Source organism: Tamandua tetradactyla, chromosome 18, assembly GCF_023851605.1.
Source record: "Tamandua tetradactyla isolate mTamTet1 chromosome 18, mTamTet1.pri, whole genome shotgun sequence".
Classification (NCBI taxonomy): domain Eukaryota; kingdom Metazoa; phylum Chordata; class Mammalia; order Pilosa; family Myrmecophagidae; genus Tamandua; species Tamandua tetradactyla.
In genome coordinates, this window is record NC_135344.1 from 3,505,064 (window position 1) to 3,526,342 (window position 21,279).

At 39.1% G+C, this 21,279-nt stretch overlaps 1 protein-coding gene and 1 pseudogene across 7 annotated transcripts in view; one reads left to right on the forward strand and one right to left on the reverse strand.

The window, feature by feature from the left end:
- ATP9B (ATPase phospholipid transporting 9B (putative)) overlaps positions 1-21,279 on the reverse strand; it is a 468,039-nt gene that overhangs the window by 429,943 nt on the left and 16,817 nt on the right. The window lies entirely within an intron of this gene.
- LOC143662728 (chromatin target of PRMT1 protein pseudogene) lies at positions 2,774-18,944 on the forward strand (annotated as a pseudogene).

Sequence of the window (21,279 nt, forward strand, 5' to 3'; positions counted from 1 at the left end):
ATTTACACTTAAAAATAGTTAAATGTAGGCCCAATTAAATTTTTTTTAAAGAATCATTCTAAACTTTTAAGAAAAAAGACTTTCAATTGTGAACCATCACAGCATAGGCAAAGTTTCACCTTTATAAGTAGTAAAATTAAGTTCATTATAATTTTACATTTCTTAAAGTATAAAGGAAATTGTGTGCACGCACTCAGAATGAGAAGACTAACATTAAAAATGTTTGTTGCCTCTACCAAGAAAAACACTGATATTTTACAGATAATCAGACAACAGCCATCTGTTCCCAGCATGAGTCTCCTTTTATACTTCAAAGTTTATTCTAATATTGTAAAGGCCTCCACGCAAGGCCGATAGCCTTACTGCTAGAAAAAAAAAAAAAAAAAGAAAGCAAGATAGTAACAGATGGAATAAACAATGTTGTTCAGTTTCATCTGTTCTTCACCCAATTGCAAAGAAAATAGTCGTAATAATACACATACTATTAAAGAGCCAGGAATGAAAACTGTCAAAAAAAAAATTATCTTCATTTTATTCACATATTTACAATGTGACAGAGAAATCAATGCCTCCCACAGGTTTTTAGAAAATGATCTTAAAAGGTAATTGCATTCCTAGTGAATTTTTACATACTATTTGTGATACACATCATTTTATTTATCTAATAGCATATAAAACAAGAATATCATCATCCTTGATGAAAAAACAATGTGATATTGAATTTTTTAACATTTATGATACTACTATAAATGACATCTATTATTTCCTAGAAATGTGTTTTCTTAACACATAAACCTCAAAATGAAATATTTTTATACACAACTGACCAATTTATCAACACTATATTTTAATATGTTATGTCCTAAATTGTTATGATTATAAAGAAATAAAAATAACTTCACTTCAAGGGAAACCTAAGGGCCTTTAAAAACATTACTAAAGCTCCTTATGTAAAATAAACACAAATTACATTTTCATATGGTCAAGGAAAGAAGCTTTCGAAGCTCATGAAGCAAAGAAAAATCCATACCAAAGTGGTTCTTCTAACAACTAATTAGTTCAATTGCCAATGTAAAGAAAAAGGCTTCATGGTATAAAATTTTGCGATTGACAACTATATGACAATATACTGTTTAACTTACACTTTCAATTTTTGACTTGTATTCTAATATATACAAAAACAGAAATATTAGAAAAAAATCATGATTTTTACATAAATCTTGAATGTATTCATTTATCAAGTTCAAAGTATAAAACTACTACTTTGCCGTATATTAAGTCAGTCACGGCGCATGATGTTTCAGTGGCAGAATGCAGGAGACCTAGGTTGGATTTCAAGACCATGCACTTCTCCCATGCCCCCCACCAAAACACTTCTCTTCAGACCAAAATGTAGTAGCTGTATTTCTCCTGTTCCTCCCATTAAGTACAGCTAAAAACCCAAGATATTACATAAAAAGCACACCAAAGACAATGGACAAAAGAGAGCAGACCGCCTAGAGACTGGGGACCAAAGAACAGTGGAAAAGGAAAGGGCAGACAGGGCGAGGAGACTAACAGGCCCACCAAACAGCCAACAACAACGAGCTAACCAAGCAACTCACCCATCAAGTTAGATATCCAACCAACCACCACCAAGTTAACCCAAGCTCCCCCACCATCGGCTCAGGAGTGACCAGCCCAGCCCTCCCCAGGAGGAGCACTGGTACCCGCTTCCTTCTATTTTGGGGATTTGAAGATGGCTACATAAATAAGTTGAGCCAAAAAAAAAAAAAAAAAATGCTAAAAACACTACCAAAGACAATAGCAAAAAATGTTTATTTGGTACAAAATGTATATTTTGACTACTGCCTTTCCTAATATAACTTATGTGGGCAGCTTAATTGAACACCACAGTACATGGAACCTTGAGTAGGGTATGAGATTTTGTAGGTTTATCCAGAGTGATGCCCTGATAAATCCCAGAGGGATTTGAATAGTGAATAAAAAAGTATTTGCAAAGTACCCTTAGGGGGATGGTGAGAAGGGGAAAATTCAACTTCCCCATGTGGAGAATTCCTAATACTCTCACAAGTAGTGGGGACAACCAAAGCAACATGTCGAGCCCTCAATCTTGGGGTTTGTTCAGATGAAACTTATCCCCACAAAGGATAGGCTAAGCCTACTTAAAATGAGGCCTAAGAGTCACCCCCCAGAGAACCTCTTTTGTTGCTCAGATGCGACCACTCTCTCTCAGCCAACACAACAAGCAAACTGACCGCCCTCCCCCTCTCTACATGGGACATGACTCCCAGGGGTGTCAACCTTCCTGGTAATGTGGGACAGAAATCCTAGAATGAGCTGAGACTCAGCATCAAGGAATTGAGAAAACCTTCGCAACAAAAGGGGGAAGAGAGAAATGAGACAAAGTGCCAATGGCTGAGGGATTCCAGAGCAGAGAGGTTATCCTGGAGGTTATTCTTACACATACTATAGATATCACCTTTTTAGTTAAGGTGTAATGGAGAGGGTAGAGGGAACTACCTGAAAATGTAGAGCTGTGTTCCAGTAGCCATGTTTCTTGAAGATAACTGTATAATGATATAGCTTTTGCAATGTGACTGTGTGATTGTGAAAACTTTTTGTCTGATGCTCCTTTTATCTACCTTATCGACAGATGAGTAAAACATATGGATTAAAAATAAATAAATAATAGGGGGAACAAATGTTAAAATAAGTTTAGTAGATTGAAAAAAAATAAAAATAAAAACCCACTAAGATATCTCCAAATGAGATGGTTCTAAATGAAAGATGTTCTAAACGAGGCTTTACTAATATGCGAAGAACAAACAGCCAGTGCCAGTAAACATTCGGGCTTCAATGCAGCAACACCACCAGCTAGTCAGTGCCAGAAAGAGAAGACTGACCCAGCAGATGCAGAAGAGAACCTCTGTTCACACAGCATTAAAACTAAAGCAGATCTTACACTGGGTAAGAATGATTCCAGGAATGGTTAGGCCAACCCATATGGACCCTGGCCAGGGGAGCAGTTAGAGGACGAGGCCTGCACATAACCCAGAGAGCCTTGTCCAGAGGACTTACACGGGGGGCATGCCACCAGAACCCTACGTAGGGGCAGGATGTTGCTCTGAGGCCAAAACCTGTTAGGAGGTAAATGAGCCATAGCTCTGCAAATGAATTTAAAAAGAGGTGGCGTTGGAGGTCGCAGAGGTCCTGGGAGAGGGGCCCAGGGAGCGGAGCTATAAGCCATGGCAGAATCAGTGGTAAAGGCTGGGCTATGACAGGCAGGGGATTGACAGGGGGTTTTGGAGGCAGAGGCCACACCTGAGGGAGAGGGGCCCGTGCTCACCCCATTCATACCAAGGAGCAGCTGGACAACCAGTCGGATGCATACATGCCAAAAACAGAGGGACAAAGGTTAAGTCCCAAGATGCAGATTAGTGAGGTGTGGAATTCAGTTCATCCTCCAGAGCAGCTAGTAAATAGCCAGGAACAGCAAAAAACAGCTGCCACATCAGTGACTAGATACACAGCGTACACCAGTCTGGACCAGCTGGACCAGCTGCTATCCAACACAGAACTGTAAGTCCCCAAGTTGCAGAGAACGCCCCTGCCTCTACAGACCCAGCAGGCTGGTTCCCCAAGGGAAAGGGAAGAGACCAGCAGCAGCAGGATCTGAGCTCAACCAAGGTCCAACCGCAGAATTAACAAATTCTGACTACTGAAAATAGGCCCCCATTTCAAATAAACCTCAAATAAGAGCTAAAGGTACTAGGAGTTTTTGCCCCACCAGAGAGGGGGCAGGGTTGTTGGGGAAAACAAACAAAAACAGGGGCTTTTTGGATCGGATAGGACAAAATACTTGAAAAGGGTTGGACCCTAAAAAAAACAGGGGAGCACACAGACTGGAGATACACAGAGCAACGTACCAACTTAAGCTCTTAATAAACACCCAAGGAACCGGGTCCTGCTCTGAAAAGCATTTTTTTTTCTCTTTGCTTCTACTACTTAATAGCTCATTAGATACAATTGTAAAGCTTCCAAGGCTCCAACTGCCCCAAACGAGGGCAGAATTAAGCTTGTCTGAGAGACAAAGTCTGGTAGGTGAAAGGAGTTAATTCCCTGGAGGCTGTGCCTTCCTCAGGAGAGGGGTGGGACCCAGCTCGGGTGGAATCCCTCCCTCAAGGAATTCAGACCCCAGGCACTGGAAAACCGAAGTGATTAAAGCCAGCCTACAACCTCCCCTGTCTCCACGACCCCAGCAGGGAGAGTCTGCTAAAGTTAAAGGCACCGCATCACCTTATGTTAGTGGGACCTGCAGGCAGACAAAGCCACATACTGGGCAGGACAGGAAAAACACAGAGTATAGAGGCTTCCTAGGAAAGTCTGTCAACCTGCTGAGTCTCATCCTCAGGGAAAACTGATGAAGGTGACTTTCCTCCTGAGAGAAGGCCAGTCCAGTCTGAGAAAATCTAACTAAGGTTTATAATATCTAAGAAGATTGCCCTAAAAAAAAAAAAGAAAAAAAAAAAAAGACTCCAAATAGGCAGGGCAAGAATCAGAAAAACAAGAACTGAAAAAAATCTGATCTGTTAAACAAAACCTATGCTAGAAGTCTAGAATAAGCTGAAATGAATGTCAAAGAAAAGACAGAGAACAAAGCCATCCAGCAAGAATATCCTAGGTAAAAGTGAAAACAATCTCCTGAACAAACTAATTAGGGAAATCAAATGCCCAGACCCCAGCAAAAAATAATGAGTCATATTAGGAAAATCAAAGATATGACCCAGTAAAAGGAATACACCAACAATTCAAATAAGATACAGAAGCTGAAACAACTAATTTAGAATGTTCAAACAGACATGGAAAATTTCATCAAATATCAAATCAACGAGTGGAGGAAGGATATAAAGAAGCCAATGGGTGAACAAAAAGAAATCAAAAGTCTGAAAACACAAATCACAGAACTTATGGGAATGAAAGTCACAGCAGAAGAAATTTAAAAAACAATGGAAACCTACAACAATAATTTGAAGAGGCAGAAGAAAGGATTAGTGAACTGGAAAACTGCACATCTGAAATCCAACAAGCAAAAGAAAATATTGGGAAAGAAATGGAAAAATATGAACAGGGACACAGGGAACTGAATGACAAAGTGAAGCACATGAATATATGTGTTGTGGGTGTTCCAAAAGGAGACGAGAAGGGAAAAGGAGAAGAAAGACTAATGGAGGAAATTATTGCTGAAAATTTCCCAACTCTTATGAAAGACTTAAAATTACAGATCCAAGAAGTACAGCATACCCCAAACAGAAGAGATTCAAACAGAAATACTGCAAGACACTTACTAATCAGACTTTCTGATGACTGATTTTGAAAGCAACAAGAGAAAAAAGGGAATTTTGAAAGTAACAAGAGAAAAGCAATCCATCAGATACAAGGGAAGCCCAATAAGACTATGTGCGGATTTCTCAGCAGAAAACACAGAGGCAAGAAGACAGCGTATGATATATTTAAGATTCTAAAAGAGAAAAACTGCCAACCAAGAATTCTATATTTAGCAAAACTGCACTTCAAAACTGAGAGGGAAATTTAAAAATTTTCCAACAAATGATCACAGAGAATCTGTGACCAAGAGTCCGGCTCTGCAAGAAATATAAAAGGCAGCCCTAGACGTAGATAGGAAAAGACAGGAGAGAGGTGTGGAGAAGACTGTAGAAATGAAGACTATCAGTAAAGGTAAAAAGAGAAAAAAAAATTAGATATGACATAAAATCCAAAAGACAAAATCGTAGAAGAAAGTACTGCCTTTACAGTAATAACACGAAATATTAATGGATTAAACTCCCCAGTCAAAAGATACAGGCTGGCAGAATGGATTAAAAAACAGGATCCATCTATATGATGTCTACAGGAGATGCATTTTAGACTCAAGGACAAACAGGGGTTGAAAGTGAAAGATAGTACATGCAAACAACAACCCGAAAAGAGCAGGATTAGCTATACTAATATCCAACAAATTAGACTTCAAATGTAAAACAATTAAAAGAGACAAAGAAGGGCACTATGTACAAATAAAAGGAACAATTTAACAAGAAAACATAACCATCTTAAATATTTATGCACCTAGCATGAATGCTCCAAAACACATGAGGAAAACACTGAAAAGAGAAACAGGCATCTCTACCATAATAGTTGGACACTTCAATTCCCCAACTCATCAATGGATAGAACATCTAGACACAGGAACAATAAGGACAAAGAGAATTTGAATAACAGAGTAAACAAACTAGACTTAACATTTATGGAACGTTACACATCCCACAACATCAGGATACACCTTTTTCTCAAGTGCTCATGGATCATTCTCAAGGACAGACCATATGCTGGGTCACAAATAAATGTAAAAGATGGAAATCACACAAAATACTTTCTCAGTACATAAAGGAATGAACTTGAAAATCAGTAGCAGGCAGACAGCCAGAAAATTCAGAAATGCATGGAGACTAACAACACACTCTTAAAGAAACAATGGTTCATGGAAGAAATTACAAAAGAAATCAGTAAATATCTCGAGGCAAATGAAAATGAAAACACAACATTTCAAAATTTGTGGGGTGCACAAAGGCAATGCTAAAAGGGGAATTTATTGCCTTAAATGCCTATATCAAAAAAAAAAAAAAGACCAAAAATCAAGGAATTAACTGCTCACTTGGAAGAACTAGAGAAGGAATATTAAACTAACCCTAAAGCAAGCTAACAGAAAGAAACAGCAAAGAATAGAGATGAAATTGAGACCATGAAAGCAATCGAGAAAAAGCAACAAAACCAGAAGTTAGTTATTTGAGAAAATTAATAAAATTGGTGGACCCTTAGCAAGCTTGGCAAAAAGAAAAAGAGGATGCAAATAAATAAAATCAGAAATGGAAGAGGAGACATAACCACTGATTCCAAAGAAATAAAGGACATAATGAAAGGATACCATGAGCAACTTTATGGTAATAAACTAGACAACATACATGAAATGGACAACTATCTAGAAAGGCATGAACACCCAACAATGACTTGAGAAGGAACAGACAACCTCAACAAACCAATCACAAATAATAGAGAACACATCTGTCATCAAAAAGCTCCAAAAAAAGAAAATTGAAGGACCAGAAGGTATCACATAGGAATTCTACCGTGCATTCAAGAAAGAACAAGTACCAATCCTGTTCAAACTCTTCAAAAAAATTGAAGAGGAGGGAAAGCTACCTAACTCATTCTATGAAGCCAACAATACCCTCATATCAAAGCCAGACAAAGATATTACTAGAAAAGAAAACTACAGGCCAATCTCTCTAATGAATACAGCTGCAAAAATTCACAACAAAATTCTTGCAAATCGAATTCAGCAGCACATTAAAAAAATTATACACCATGACCAACTAGGATTCATCCCAGGTATGCAAGGATGGTTCAATATAAGAAAATCAATTAATGCAATACACCATATCAACAAATCAAAGCAGAAAAACCACACGATCATCTCGATTGATGCAGAAAAGGCATATGATAAAATTCAACATCCTTTTTTACTGAAAACACTTGAAAGGATAGGAATAGAAGGGAACTTCCTCAACATGATAAAGGGAATATATGAAAAGGCCACAGCTAACATCATCCTCAATGGGGAAAAACTGAAAACTTTCCCCCTAAGATCAGGAACAAGACAAGGATGTCCTCTATCACAACTGTTACTCAACACTGTGTTGGAAGTTCTAGCCAGAGCAATTAGACAGGAAAATAAAATACAAAGCATCAAAATTGGAAAGAATAAGTAAAACTCTCACTGTTTGCAGATGATATGATACTACATGTTGAAAACCCTGAAAAATACACAGCAAAACTTCTAGAGCTATAAATGAGTACGGCAAAGTGGCAGGGTACAGGACCAACACTCAAAAATCTGTAGTGTTTCTATACACTAGTAATGAACAATCTGAGGGAGAAATCAAGAAAAAAATTCCATTTACAACTGCAACCAAAAGAATAAAATACTTAGGAACAAACTTAACTAAAGATACAAAAGACCTATACAAAGAAAACTACAAGAAATGGTCAAAAGAAATCACAGAAGACTTAAATAAATGGAAGGGCATACCGTGTTCATGGATTAGAAGACTAAATACAGTTAAGATATGAATTCCACCTAAACTGATTTACAGATTCAATGCAATACCAATTAAAATCCCAAAAACTTACTTGTCAGAAACAGAAAAACCAACAACCAATTTTATCTAGGAGTGCAGGGTGCTCTGAATAGCTAAAAATATCCTGAGAAAGAAAAGTGAAGTTGGAGGCCTCACACTACCTGACTTTAAGGCATATTATGAAGCTACCGTGGTCAAAACAGCATGATACTGGCATAAAGACAGATACAGTAACCAATGGAATTGAATAGAATGCTCAGATATAGACCCTCTCATCTATGGACAAATGATCTTTGATAAGGCAGTCAAGCCAACTCACCTGTGACAGAACAGTCTCTTCAATAAATGGTGCCCAGAGAACTGGATATCCATATACAAAAGAATGAAAGAGGATCCATATCTCACACCCTATACAAAAATTAAGTCAAAATGGATCAAAGACCTAAACATTAGATCTAAGACCATAAAACTGTTAGAAGAAAATGTAGGGAGATATCTTATAAATCTTATAATAGGAGGCAGTTTCCTAGACTTTACACCCAAAGCACGAGCACTGAAGAAAGAAAGAAAGAAAGAAAGAAAAGGGAACTCCTCAAAATTAAACACTTTTGCACATCAAAGAACTTTGTCAAGAAAGTAAAAAGACAGCCTACACAATGGGAGACAATATTTGGAAACAATGTATCAGATAAAGGTCTAGCATCCAGAATATATAAAGAGATTGTTCAATTCAACAACAAAACGGCAAACAACCCATTTACAAAATGTGCAAAAGACTTAACAAACACTTCTCAGAAGAGGAAATAAAAATGGCCAAAAGGCACATGAAAAGATGCTCAACTTCCCTGGCTATTAGGGAAATACAAATCAATACCACAATGAGATATCATCTCACACCCACCAGAATGGTCATTATCAATAAAACAGAAAACGACAAGTGCTGGAGAGGATGTGGAGAAAGAGGCACACTTATCCATTGTTGGTGAGAATGTCAAATGGTACAACCGCTGTGGAAGGCAGCTTGGCAGTCCTCAGGAAGCTAAATATAGAATTGCCATATAACCCAGCAATACCATTGTTGGGTATCTACTCGAAGGACATGAGGGCAAGGACACAAGTGGACATTTGCACACCAATATTTATAGCAGCATTATTTACAACTGCAAAGAGATGGAAACAGCCAAAATGTCCATCAACAGACGAGTGGCTAAACAAACCATGGTATATACATACAATGGAATATCATGGAGCCGTAATACCAAACAAAGTTATGAAGTATGTAACAACTTACTTATGAAGTATGTAAGGTCCATAAGGATGGACCTTAAGGACATTATGCAAAGTGAGATTAGCCAGAAACAAAAGGACAAATACTGTATGGTCTCACTGATATGAACTGACATTAGTGAATAAACTCAGAGAATTTCAATGGTAACAGAGCCCATCAGGAGATAGAAAGAGGATAAGATATTGAATCATTGGAGCTGAAGGGATATAGACTGTGCAACAGGACTGATTGTAAAAACTCAGAAATGGACAGCACAATACTACCTAAAGTAATACAATTATGTTAAACACTGAATGAAGCTGAATGTGAAAATGATAGAGGGAGCAGGGCTTGGGGCACAAATGAAATCAGAAAGAAAAATAGATGATAAAGACTGAGATGGTATAATCTAGGAATGCCTAGAATGTATAATGATAGTGACTAAATGTACAAATTTAAAAAATTGTTTTTGCATGAGGAAGAACATAGGAATGTCATTACTGCAGGGTGTTAAAAACTGATAGTAATTAATATTTTAAAAATTTAACTTATGTGTGAGACTAAAGCAAAAAATGTTCATGTGGTACAAAATTTATATTTTGACTAGTGCATTTCCTAATGTAACTTATGTAGACAGCTTAATTGAGCACCATAAGTACATGGAACCTTGAGTAGGGCATGAGATTTTATTGATTTGTCCAGAGTGATGCCCCGATAAATCCCAAAGTGATTTGAACAGTGAATAAGAAAGCATTTGCAAAGTCCCCTTGGGGGAATGGTGAAAAAGGGGGAAAATTCAACTTCCCCAAGTTGAATTCTTGATATTCTCACAAGCAGTGCAGACAACAAAAGCAAAAGGATGAGCTCCCAACCTTAGGGTTTGTTCATATGAAATTTAACCCCACAAAGGATACGTCAAGTCTACTTAAAATTATGCCTGAGAGTTACCCCCAAGAGAACCTCTTTTGTTGCTCAGATGTAGCCTCTCTCTCCAGCCAACACAACACACAAACTCACTACGCTCCCCCTGTCAAACTCACTACGCTCCCCCTATCTACCTGGGACATGACTCCCAGGGGTGTGGACCTTCCTGGCAACATGAGACAGAAATCCTAGAATGAGCTGAGACTGAGAATCAAGGGACTGAAAAAAACCCTAGAATGAGCTGAGACTCAGCATCAAGGGATTGAGAAAACTTCTCAACTGAAAAGGCGAAGAGCAAAATAAGACAAAATAAAGTGTCAATGGCTGAGAGATTCCAGAGTCGAGAGGTTACCCTGGAGGTTATTCTTATGCATTAAATAGATATCACCTTGATAGTCAAGATGTAATGCAGAGGCTGGTGGGAACTGCCTGAAAATGTAAAGCTGTGTTCCATGTTTCTTGAAGATGATTGAATAATACAGCTTTCACAATGTGACTGTGTGATTGTGAAAACCTCGTGTCTGATGCTCCTTTTATCTACCTTATCAACAGATGAGTAAAACATATGGAATAAAAATAAATAATAGGGGGAATAAATGATAAAATAAGCTTAGATTGAAATGCTAGTGATCAATGAAAGGGAGGGGTAAGGGGTATGGTATGTATGAATTTTGTTCCTTTGTCTATTTCTTTTTCTGAATTGATGCAAATGTTCTAAGAAATGATCATGATAATGAATATACAGCTATGTGATGATACTGTGAGTTACTGATTATATATGTAGAACGGAATGATCATATGTTAAGAATGTGTTTCTTTGTCATATTTTAAAAAATTTTAAATTAATAAAAACAAAATTAAAAAAAAAAAAGGAGTGACACTAATCTCTGCAACCTCTCCAGGAATCCAGTATTGCTTCTAATTGTCTATTTTACTAGGTAGGGTCAGTTCTAGTGGCTTCCACTTGGCCTTTCCTACCATAATAGCCACAAGTCAGAGAACCAATGTGGAGATTCTGCCAGGTGCTGAGTATATCAATTCCAAGTATGCATTCTGGAACTGGGGAAGTGACCGCCCAATGGGTCTGGGGACCCAGTGGACCCATTGGGAGATGGACCAAGCTAAAATTACAATCACCGGACCTCCATAAGTCTCTATTCTGACTGGTGGACCAGAGTGACATTTTGGTTCTCCAGGAATTAATGTCACTTCTGAGCCAGTATCTAATAATCCCCGAAATAATGATAATTTCCTTATCCCCAATGCACAGTCACCCTAGTAAAAGGCCAGAGGTTTCCTTGGGGAAGGCTGGGAGGAAAGCTGTTCTAATTTGCTAGCTTTGGAATACAATATACCAGAAAAGGAATGTCTTCTGAAAGGTAATTTAGTTGACAGTTTACAGTTCTAAGGCCAAGAAAAAGTCCCAATTAAACAAGTCTATAGAAATGTACAATCACAGGCATCCAGGGAAAGATACCTTGATTCAAGATGACTGATGAAGTTCAGGGTTTCTCGCAAGTGGAAAAGCACATGGCAGACACGGTCAGGGTTTCTCTCTCATCTGGAAAGGCACGTGGTGGGCAAGGCATCATCTGCTAGCTTTCTCTCCTGGCTTCCTGTTTCATGAAGCTCCCCAAGAGTCATTTTCCTTCTTCATCTTCAAAGGTCGCTGGCTTGTGGGCTCTCTGCTTCTCAAGGTTATGTCATTCTTCTCTGCTCTTTCTGAATCTCTTATTCCACAAAATGTTTCCTCTTTTATAAGACTTTAGAAACTAATCAAGACCCACCCAAATGGGTGGAGACATGCCTCCAGCTAATCTAGCTCCACAACCACTCCTGATTAAATCACACCTCCAGGGAGATGATCTAATTACAGTTTCAAACATGCAATACTGAATAGGAACTAGAAAAAGCGGCTGCCTTTACAAAATGGGATTAGGATTAAAACATGGCTTTTCTAGGGTACATACATCATTTCAAACCAGCAGATTCCACAAAAAGATATGTTTCCTCATATACAAAATCTATTAATTCCATAACAATATCAGAGAACTTGAAAGCATTCCAATAACAATCAAATGCAATACAAGGTTAAAACCAGTACAATATCTCAAAGTCAATTACAAGCATGGTCGGTCCTAAGGCAAAATTCTCTTCTACCTCTGGACCTATAAAAACTCAAAACAAGTTATTTGCTGCCAATATACAAAGGAGGAACAGACATAGGACACATGTACATATTTTCATAGAGAGGAAGGAACACAGGGGTCACCGGACCCATACAGCTTCAAAACCCGCAGGGCAAAGTCCATAAGATTTCAAAGTCTGAGACTAATTTATCTTCAGGGCTTTAGAAAGTGGCAGTCCCACTCTTTCCAAGGGCCTAAACAGAGGCCTGCCTCTCTCCTAATGCAAGTTTGGGGGATATTGGGGAGACCACCTTTTCATCGGCTCCATCCTCTCCAAGAATTGGGGCCACACCTGGACTCTCTGCCATCTCCGGGGCACACACTCACCCCTCCAAGTGGTGGCAGCCAGGCTCTCCCCAAACCCCAAGGAATGTGCTTCACCCTCTCCAAGGCCTGAGGCAGCATGACCCTTCCACTGCAATGAGTTGGAAGGCCCATCCTCTGCCTGCGGGGCAAACTCACCCTCTTTCACAGACTTGGGTGGGTCCACTCTCCTGGCCCAAGTTTTCGTGATTTCAGACCTCAGTCTCCATGGCTTTGCCTCTGAAGTTACTTTTCCTCCAATGTGTCCCTTCTTTGTCCCTCTCATTCTCGACTGGCAGTGGTTCTCTTTAAACAAGTCCCATAACACCCTCATTGGCTTTCTATGCAGTAGGCCAGGATCATGCCCATGGGACATAAGAAATTTCCAAATCCTTCCTGGATAACTCCATGTCCAATCCTGGCTTTCTCTGAAATGGCTGACTGGTTCCACATTTGGCCAAGACCTCATGTGAGGCACTGTTCTCTGGAATCTCCCTTCCAGGAAACCCAGAATTCTCCAGAACATCAATTTCTAGTTTCTTTGTACCCAAGAGTTCATTTCTCAGCATATCTCTTTCCTGTTGTATTTCATTATAAGCTGCGAGGAGAAACCATGATGCACTTTCCACATTTAATTTGGAGATCACTTCTGCTAAATATTCAAGTTCACGGCTTTTAAAATCTGCCTTTCAGCCAAAGCTAGTAGTCAACTTTGCCAGATTATCTGCCATTTTAAAACAAGGATCACCTTCCTCCAGTCTGTACTGACACACGTCTCATTTCTGTCACAGCTTGGTCAGATGTATCTTTAGAGTTCACATTTCTACCAAGAGCCTCTTGAAAGCATTCTTGGTCTTCTTTATCATGCTCCTCACAACTCCTCCAAAACCTTCCCCTTATTTATCTAAAAAGCTGTGTTTGGTATTTGTAAACCGCAGCAGCACCCCACTCCCAGTACCAAAATCTGTTCCAATCTGCTAGCTGCCAGAATACAATATACCAGAAATGGAAAAGTTGCTAGTTTACAGTTCTAAGGCTGAGAAAATGTCCCAATTAAACAAGTCTATAGAAACGTACAAGCACAGGCACCCAGGGAAAGATACCTTGATTCAAGACAGCTGATGAAGTTCAGGGTTTCTCTCAAGTGGAAAGGCACACGGCAAACACGGTCAGGGTTTCTCTCTCATCTGGAAAGCACGTGGTGGCAAGGCATCATCTGCTAGCTTTCTCCCCTGGCTTCCTGTTTCATGAAGCTCCCCAGGAGGCATTTTCCTTCTTCATCTCCAAAGGTCACTGGCTTATGGGCTCTCTGCTTCTCGTGGCTATGTTGTTGTTCTCTGCTCTCTCTGAATCTCTTATTCTCCAAAATGTTTCCTCTTTCATAGGACTTCAGAAACTAATCAAGACCAATGCAGTGGGTGGAGACATGCCTCCAGCTAATCCAGCTTTTCAACCACTCCTGATTAAATCACAGCTCCAGGGAGATGATATGATTAGTTTCAAACATACAATACTGAAAACATGGCTTTTCTAGGGTACATACATCATTTCAAACCAGCACAAAGGTTAACAGTATAAATTTTGGGCAGTGTAACAGGGTCCTCCCCAAGGGAACGCAGCCCTCTCCTCATTCAAGGGGATCTGTGTCTGTAAACTGTCTCAAGTCTGGGAACTGATTAAGGGGCCATGACTCCCTGTTTTTGTAATTCAAGTTAGACATCTGTTCACTTGACCTAGACGACTTCTGCTTATATGGCTCAAACAAGAATTTAATAGACTGTCAGTCTATTTTACTTCTAGGTACCCCATGATCTACTAGCCAACGCCACAAGTTTCCACAAGTCAGATTATTCTGACTGCTGCTTTGAGTGTCCTGTCCATTATGGTGCCCACACCCACCTTGTCTATGGTGATTAACTGTCACCGCATGGCTTCTGTCAACTCGGGAATCCGGTCATCCCCAATTGTGTTTAAGGATCCCAGATCAGTGACAGCAATTTCCACAGTAATATCTGACCTACAGAGAAGGGCGACTACACAGCTCTTCAGGGATGATGGCGCTAGTCTCACAAATTTATTCCTCATACTTCTGGTAAAAGGTGTGTGCTGTGGACATTCCTGGGGTATGTGAGCAAGTTTTCCATGATAAATCCACTCTAACATTTCAATCTCTTTAAGCCTCTGGATCCCCTCATCTCCATTATACCAGGGCATTTCTGGCATTTTGACCTCAGGTAATATCAGCCACCTTTTGATCCATGTTTTAGCCAACAAACTGTTAATGCCTTTTCTAACCTCTTGAGCTACAACACTGAATGCAGAATCTCTGCTTAGTGGGCCCATATCAATAAATTCAGCTTGATTCAATTTTATATTCCTTCTATTATCTCATACCCTTAATATCCATTCCCATACACATATCCTAAGATTGGAAAACTCATGCAGTCCTTTGGGGTATAGTGTACCTCCTCATAGGTCACACTTTGTATCTCACCTTTTAGGGCCTGTTGGGACTTTAGTCTAGTTATAGGTCTTGAAGAAAGGACAGGTGGTGGGGAATGGGTCATGAAAAGAAATGCTAGAGTCTTTCAAGCCAAATATCTCAGGGCATTCCATTTGTTTCATCTGGTGAAATAGGATTAGTCACTCCAGACAGAGGAGTGAGGGCTGTTTCCCCAGGGGAGGTGGTTACAGGGTTAGCAGGCACTGAAGGGTTAATTTCATTAGGTAGAGGTTGGATGGCAGACTCCTCTGGGCAGACTGGAGTGCAGGAAACTGTTTCCTCAAGCAGGCTGGAGGTCGGGAAGCTCTTTCCTCAGGGCAGTCCATTACAAGTCGATCTAGCAAAGGCTCAGCAGATTCCAAGGAGACCATCTCCCCATGGCCATCATTATTAAGCCTTATATGTCCATCCCAAGTCTGAGAATCCCATTCTTTTCCATCAAAGCCCTTACTTTAACAGCAGACACCTTGCAAGGTTGAGATTTTAGTTTAGGCTGTAAATCTGCTACTCACTCAATGAGGCTCTGTGTCTGGTTTTCAGAGACCTCAAGTCTGCGACCACAGGAAATAAGATCTCCTTTCATAGCAAACATGCAAACTTTTACATATCGTTCAAACAGTACTTAAGTTGCAAATCTGAAGCCGTCAACTTATTTCTTTCCCTCATCACTGTATCCAGCATATCTAATAAAAAACCAGCCAACATCATTATACCACTTAATTTCACAAAACTCCAAAAAGGTGTCAAAAACACTCTCACCCAGAGCCTTGCCTCATATAAGTGTACAATTACCAGACTCTAATGGTGATATTTGGAGTATCTCTTTTTGCCAACTCACCCCATGGACTGAAAATGCCATCCTGATTACTGGAACAGAGTCATTAGTGCCTCTAAGTTTAATCAAAGTAGTAAACCAATTGTAAAAACCCATCTTTAGGATTCTGCTTCTCAAGAACCACTCCCAGTACCAAGCTGTATCAATCAGGGCTCTGTAGAGAAACAGAACCGATCAGATATATGTGTATAGGTGAGATTTATTAAAGTTTCTCATGCAACCATGGGAATGGTAGAGTACAAATGTGTAGCTCAGATGAAGGGTCTGGACGAAGTCCACATGAGAGACTCACTGGCTGAAGAAACAATAAAGAAGTTTCTCTCCCTCAAAAAGCCTTAAACTGGATTATCTTGTTGGTTGGTAGACACGCCTTAGTTGATCACAGATGTGATCAGCCATAAATGCAATCAACTGACTGATAATGTAATACACCGGCCTTCCAGATTTTCAAAAAGCCATGAAATATTCTTGCAGCAACAATCAGGCCAGTGCTTGCTTGACCAGACAACAGGGCACAATCACTTGGCGAAGTTGACACCAGAACCTAACCATCACACGGCATAACCCCAATACCTCTGAAGACTGAAAGAAAGATCAAAGGAGAAGGAGAAGTTACAACAGAGAAGTTAGGATTTAAAAAATGTGTGTGACTACTGAATCATTATATTGATATTTCCCTCTAGTCTTCAGTGTTTTGGGGCATAATCAGAAGAAAAAACCTGAAAATGTGGAACTGTAACCATACCAAACTTTAAAATCTGTCCCATAAATACTTGTTAAAAATGTGCTTTGAAAAGTACTGTTTTTTGTATATATGTTATATTTCACAATAAAAAAACATTTTTTAAAAAGGTAGGTTGAAAGTAAAAGAATGCAAAATGTTATACCATGCAAACATCAACCAAAGGAGAGCAGGAGTGGCTCTGTTAAAGTCAGATAAAGTAAACTTCAGAGTAAAAAATATTATCTGAGACAGGTGGAAATAAAAAATGAAAAAGTGTCAACCCATCAAGAATAGATACCAATCCCAAAAGTGTATGCATCAAACCTGCAAATTACATGGAGCAAAAACTTAAACTGACAAGATTAAAAGGGTCCATCAAAAAATAAATGGATAAACAAAATGGAATATTATATGACCATAAGAAGGAATAAAGTTTTAAGACACGCTGTAACATGAATGCTCAGTGAAGTAAGCAAAGCACAAAAAGAAAAATATTGTTTGAGGTCGATTATATGAGATATCTAGAAAAGGCAAATTCACAGAGACAAAAAACAGATTAGAGATTACCAAGAATCGGAGAGGGTGGGAGGTAGAATTTTTGCTTGGCTGTAGATAATGTGTAAATAAAACAATTTTTTTTTTAATTTAAGGATGATATGGAATACCATGGACAATTCTACACACATAAATTAAGCAAATTATAGAAAACTGACCAACTCCTCAAAGAGCACAACTACTACAACTGATACAAAATAATCATATGAAATAATGTGAATAGCCTAATAACTATTAAAGAAACTGAAGTAATTAACTTCCAAATGCCCAAAAAAGAAATCTCCAGGCCCAGATAGTTTCAATAAAGAATTCTACCAAACATTTAAAGAATTAAGACTAATTTACACTATCTCTTCCAGAAGGTTGAAGAGGAGGACACACGCCCCAATTCATTTTATAAAGACAGTATTCTCATTCTGATAGCAAAACCACACAAATAGAGTTCCAAAAAAAAACCACTACAGACCAATGTTCCTCATGAACACAGACACAGAATCATCAAGAAAATATTGGAAAATAGAATTCAGCAATATATTAAAAGAATTGCACATCATCACCAAGTGAGGTTTATTCCAGGGATGTGATGCTGCTTTAATCTTTGAAAAGCAATCAATGCAATCCACTATATTAGAAGGCTAAAGAATAAAAATCATAATGTATTAACTGAGGCAGTAAAAGGTATGTGACAAATTCAACACCCACTCATGATAATAGTTCTGAGAAAACTATGTATAGAGTGTAATTTCCTCAACATGGTAAGGAATATCTACAAAAACACCCATAAAGCTAATATCATGTTTAAGGATGAAAGACTGGTGCTCTCCTCCTAAGATCAGGAACGAAACATGGATGTCGCTCTCACCACTATTATCCAACACATAGTTGGAAGTCCTAGGCAGTGTAGGGAGGAAAAAAAGGGCAAATAAAAGACATGGCGGCTCAGTAGCAGAGTTCTTGCCTGTCATGCCAGAGACCCAGGTTCCATTCCTGGTGCCTGTCCATGAGAAATTAAAAAAAGAGGAAAAGACATACAGAGCTGCAGACTTCCGGAAAGATGGCAGAACAGGATAGGTCAAGTTCATGCCTGCTCCAAAGAACATCTAGAAAAGGGACAGAAAAAAGACTGGGAGAGTGATTACAGGGTGTAAGTGATGGGGGAGGGTCTTCTGCACTACATAGGGAAGACCTGGTTGAAAAAGCAGAAGAATTGAGACACAGCGAACTGGAGACTGGCCGCTAGTGCAAACAGCCTAGCACGTTCATTTCCAGATGGAGGCCCAAAGCCGTCAGATGCACAGACAGGGAGACAGGGACACGGAAGCAGCTGCACAGTGTCCCCAACCCGTGCATACTCCTCCACTGCAACCCATCACCAGACTGCTGTGCCCCACCCCGCGCCCCATATCCTGCTTCATACTGTCCTGCAAAACCAAAGCTTTAGACTACTGAAGGTATTCAACATCCAAAGTAATCCTATCAAGATATTTACATGCCATGAAGACAACTGAGGATCACTAACCATATGAAGATGCAGACAGATACAGCCTGGTCTAATGACCAAATTAAAACACCAGAGGGAGGAGACACAGACTTTGGAACAATTAACCAAAGTTGTTCATATAACTTTACTAAATAAAATCAGTGGGATGGCGAATGACATAAAGGCACTCAAGAAGACACTAGAAGAACATAAAGAAAATTCTGAAAGAATAAATAGAAAAATAGCAGATATCACAGAGATTAAAGATGCTGTCGACCAAATCAAAAATACACTAGAGACACACAATAGCAGACTTGAAGAGGCAGAAGAAACAATAAGTAAACTAGAAGACAGAACAACTGATTTTGAACACACAAAAGAGCAAATGACAAAAACAACTGAAAATTTTGAACTGGCTCTCAGGGAAATGATGAATAAAACAAAGCGCACAAATATAAGAATCACTGGCATCTCAGAAGGAAAAGAGAAGAGTAAAGGGCTAGGAAGATTAGTGGAGGATATAATGGAGGAAACCTTCCCAACTTTATAAAAGACATAAATATGCAAATCAAAGAAGGCCAACAAACTCCAAATAGAATAAATCCAAATAGGCCTACCACAAGACACATACTAACTAGTCTGTCAAATAATGAGAAGCAGAAAATCCTCAAAGTGGCAAGAGGAAATCAATCTACTACATACAAGGGAAACCACATAAGACTGAGTTCAGACTACTCAACTGGCACTCTGGAGGCAAGAACACAGTGGTATGACATATTTAAGATTCTGAAAGAGAAAGACTTCCAGCCAAGAATTCTGTACCCAGCCAAACTTCCTTCAAAACTGAGGGAGAAAATAAAATTTTCACACACAAACAAAAGCTGAGAGAATATGTCAACAAGAGACCAGCTCTACAAGAAATATTTAAGAGAGTTCTGCCAGCACACACACAAAAAAAAGACAGGAGAGGGAGGTCTGGAAGAGGGCACAGATTTGAAGAGTACCAGTAAGGGTAACCTAAAGGATAAAAAGAGAAAAGGGGGAAAAGAATACACAGATCTGACAAATAAAACCGAAAGGATAAGATGGTGAATTTAAGAAATGCCTTTACAGTAATGTTAACAGACTAAACCTAACAATTAAAAGTAACAAATTGGCAAAATGGATTCAGAAATTTGTATGCTGCTTACAAGAGACACACCTTAGACACAGGATACAAATAGATTGAAAGGATGGAAAAAGATGTTCTATGCAAGTAGTAACCAAAAGAAAGAAGTAGCTATATATACTAATATCAAACAGATTTTAAATGTAAAGACATCACAAGACACCAGAACACTATATATTAATAAAAAGGACAATTAACCAAGAAGAAATAACAAACATAAATGTCTATGCTTCCTGTGTTAGTTAGATTCAGTTGTCAACTTGGCCAGGTGAGCATACCTATTTCTGTTGCTGCAGACACAAACCAATGGTACATGAATCTCATCTATTGCTAATTACATCTGCAGTCAGCTAGGAGGCGTGTCTGCTGCAATGAGTGCCGTTTAACTTAATTGGCTTGTGCTTAAATGAGAGAACGCAATGTAGCACAGTCAAGCAGCTCGGCATTCCTCATTTCAGCACTTGCAGCTCAGCCCAGGCCTTTGGAGAAGTCACGCCGGGGAAAGTTGTTGGAACCCAGGGGCCTGGAGAGAAGACCAGCAGAGACCATCCTGTGCCTTCCACGTAAGAAAAGAGCCTCAGTGGAAAGTTAGCTGCCTTTCCTCTGAAGAACCAACAAAATAAATCCCCTTTTATTAAAAGCCAATCCGTCTCTGGTGTGTTGCATTCAGGCAGCTAGCAAACTATAACACTTCCAATCAAGGAGATCCAAAGTAAATGAGACAGACATTGGCAAAACTGAAGGGAGTGACAGACATTTCAACAATAATAGTAGAAGGGTTCAATAACACCACTCTCCTCTATAGGGAGAACAGCCAGACAGAGGATCAATAAAGTAATACAGAATTTTAAAAATTTGATGAATGAAGTAGACCTAACAGACATATATAGGTCATTACATCCCAAAACTCCAGGATATAGTTTGTTCTCTAGTGCTCATGGAACATTTTCCAGGACAGATCATATGCTGGGACACAAAACAGGTCTTTATAAATTTAAAAACATTGAAATTATTTGCAGCACTTTCTCTGATCACAATGGACCGAATCAATAACTACCAAAGAACAAGACCTTTCACAAATTTATGGAGACTAAATAACATACTCTTAAACAACCAGTGGGTCAAAGAAATTGCTA